We start from the raw sequence: 3755 nt of genomic DNA on the forward strand, positions 1-3755 counted from the left end.
GATTTCGACCTTTTCTAAGTTGAAGGAGGCATATATGATCGATGCAAGGATGCATGCCGTTGGGTACGTCGTGCGAAAGGAAAACATTTATTTTTCAGATTCTCATCCTTCACAACCGGCGATGAAAGTGATTACTCGCCATCAATATTATCATAGCAAAATGATTGCATGTTGGTCTTGAGCTCTAGATCATCGTTCCAAATTTGAGATTTTTGTGTGAATATGAACTAGAACCTCGGACTTTTATGTCAGATGAACTAGAAGTTGTTGTTCAAAATATACAGAATAGCACATGACAGATATGTGTAAAACCAGCAAATTATTATAGTAAATGAGGACAGTAGTAAGCAAACCGAGGCCTGTATGAAATACAGTGTCTTTAAAACAGATTCGCCCCCACCGGTATGTGCTTCGAGGATTCAGCGGACGTCTGTTTCCCAGGATACAACGGGCAGACCAGCAGTGATGCAGCACAAATCACTATGCTAGCGAACTAAACAGTGGCTGAACTTTATCAGCGGACGAAGTAGGAGCAGTAGAGCAGCAGAACGAGAAGAAGCTTAGCAAAACGAGCCGAAGCAGAGTGCAAAGTAGTGGGAGAGAGAGGATTTCGGTCTTCTTTCTTGGCTAGGCACATCCCATATTTATACATGTCAATACCACCCATATGAAAGACCAAAAGTTGCCTTAAAGATGATAGATGAAGGACCAAGAGTTGGGAAGACAAAGCACCAAAAGCTGGGAAGACAAAGCACCAAAAGCCAAGCCAACAAAAGATCTCAGGGGCATGTGAAAGGTCTCACAGGAAAAAAATAACAAAAATGGCATAGATTGCTAGGCGATTATTGCCTTGATCGGTCCGACACTCAACGCACCAGGTCGCGCACGTACGCTTACACACAAGTCAAGTCTTTTTTCACTGCAAATCGGGCCCATAATTTGGGCCTCCCTTGAGCCTCTTGACCAATCATTCTTACACATGCACAAAGTGTAAGTCAATATAAGCTCACCAATGCCATGTTCTTTTTCATATGTGGGACACTTCTCACTTACCACCCACAAGCTTGTCCAATTTCTCATTCAAATGGATCAAGCCCAATACATAAGTCCAACAGAAGCTCCCCTCCCCGACTCAAAACAATATCAAAATACCTAGTCAATTTTTTTTTTTTTTTTTTTTTGATTTCTTGTTCCTTGTGTTGAATGGGTCAAAATTAACACAAATAAGTTTATTCACGTATTAGGATACATAGATTGAGAAATTTGATGAAATAGATTGACATGATTAAAATCCCATGAATCCTCGAAATCATAGGAATTGTCTTTAATCTTCATAATATCATCATGTCCACATCAAATTATTGAGAAGATAATAATATGGTTATAAGAGATAGAAAATGGAATCGTTTAATATTTTAAATTAATATTTTTATAAAACAAAAAACGGAAGTGAATTATTAACGAGTCAATAGATTTTGCATTTTTTCCTATTAATTATATGATGATGATTTACTATTTTCTAGATAGTTACATGCCTTAATTTTTACCTATAAATCTTAAAATAAAAGTGGTCGAACGATTCTATAAATTGTGGCCAAAATTTGGATGTAATTGCATAAAATATAAAAATGCAAAACTATTAAAAAAAATTGATATACATAGTATTTCCTCTTTATTAGTTTCTTCCATAATAAAAAAATTTAATGTTTCACGGGTCAATTTTGTTAAACAGATATTCTATATGGGTCATCTACGAAAAAATATTACTTTTTATTGTAAATATGAACATGATTGATCTGTCTCCCGAATAAAGATCCGTGAGACCGTCTCATGAAATACATACTCCTTTATTAATTGAAATATTTTCAAATAATAACTAAATTGTTGGTAATAGTATATTTTCTTATAATCCATATGATTTTAAATCGAGGGCGTAATTATAATCAGTCCACTAAATTAAATCATATGTCTTTACGCTTAGGATTTACTTAATTCACGGATTAGTCAAAGTACAAATATCGATAATTGCTTGGATTTTGCAATATAATTAGTTGTAATTAAATAAATGATTCGGCCATATATGCATAATCACATAGTGTCGATTTCCACTTTATTCCCTCGATATATATTTTTTGAAAATTGTTAATATTTTGGGAAAAGTAATTAACTCGAGCCCACAAGGGCAAATCTGCAATTAACATTTTATATAACTATATATATATATATATATATATATATATATATATATATATATATATATTCCTCGATATTCAACAATTCCATCCACGATATTATTCGATAGCATCATGAGTTTCACAAAATCCAATTCCATGTTTCATTTTCTGATCATTTGTGTTCTATTCTTCTCCCTCCAAACAATGGGATTGTTCGAAGAAAAATGTTTTCACACCAAGAAATATAGAATCATACTTGCCAATGGCCTCCCCCTGAATTCCAAACCCATGCGGGCACATGTTTTCTCCAGGGACGACGAACTCGGATACCATACACTCCACAGATTTCAGAACTTCACCTTCAGCTTCTGCGCAAGTTTAACAACGAACTTCTTCTGTCATCTCTGGTGGGACAAGAAGGATGCCCAGTTCGACCTTTTCAAAACGGAGAAGTATATATATGCTCGTTGTGAGGATGAGTGCTATTGGCTCGTGCGAGGCGATGGCATATATTATTCACCTTCTTATCGAAATCAGCCGCTACATAAGATCATTACTTGGTGATCATATAATTAAATGTATATTCAAGATTTTTATGCATGAATGATCAAAAAGTGAAGAAATCTTTGAATAATTATTGTTGTGTAAGATGTTTGATTGGAATTTAAAATCTATATTTTGTTATTATATGAGTAAATTATATTATAGTACTTCTGTCATAGATCATTTGATATATTACCGTACAAAAAATTACAAATATAAAAGAAATTTTTAAATCTTGAATGGTAAGTATATTTTTTCTACGGTGAATGAAAGAAAAACGAAGGTAGAGAAAATTGGAAGTTGTATTATAGAAATCTGAGAAATTAAATAGTAAATCCGTACAATTGCTAGTATAATTATGAATGGACATTTTAGTCTAATAAAGTATATGAGTAACTAAACAAGGAAAATTAATTTGTAAATTAAGAAAATAATGATAATAAACAATCCGTATATTTATAGGTTTGGGCGTGGGAGAATCGGAGAATTTTCTAGTAAGACCCTGTCCTTTATGAAACGTATGTTTTCAGCTGTTTATAACTTCACTATATTGAGAAAATTCATCGGAATTTGTGCGAGCAGCATGGATTCGGACCGTTGTTTTATAGGATATCGTAGGATGGAAGTGGAAGAGTTGTCGTTGCCGAAGATGCGTCAAGTAATTGGGGATTATTATTTTTTTGAATTGATTTCTGTTTATCTTTTATCAGTATGGTTTATCGATTATTGAAAATACCATTTGACAGATGTGTGATGTGTATGTGCGCACGCTATATACTGGTTCATTTGGTGGATCGAACACATACCTTGCCGAAGAATTTTTATATGCATGCAGACATATTCCCCAAATAGCCCTAGACGCCTTCAACAGTGCCAAGGTTAGGCAAATACATTGACAGTCCTGATTATTTGATGCACGTAAGTAATTTCTTTCGATTTGATTTGCAGGGGAGATATTTCAAGCTTGTGAAGTTTATCAAGCTCAATCGCATTAACACTCTATTTAACTCCATGACTTTCGAGGCTAAGGAAGATGGC

The 3755-nt window shown here is 34.1% G+C and overlaps 1 long non-coding RNA gene across 1 annotated transcript; it reads left to right on the forward strand.

The window, feature by feature from the left end:
• The first annotated feature begins 3241 nt into the window (after positions 1–3241).
• Positions 3242–3755, forward strand: LOC142537571 (uncharacterized). The gene is made up of 3 exons (XR_012818559.1): positions 3242–3375; positions 3464–3595; positions 3666–3755. It is a non-coding gene; the product is annotated as an uncharacterized LOC142537571 (long non-coding RNA).

This window comes from Primulina tabacum, chromosome 1 (genome assembly GCF_025594145.1).
Source record: "Primulina tabacum isolate GXHZ01 chromosome 1, ASM2559414v2, whole genome shotgun sequence".
Taxonomy (NCBI): domain Eukaryota; kingdom Viridiplantae; phylum Streptophyta; class Magnoliopsida; order Lamiales; family Gesneriaceae; genus Primulina; species Primulina tabacum.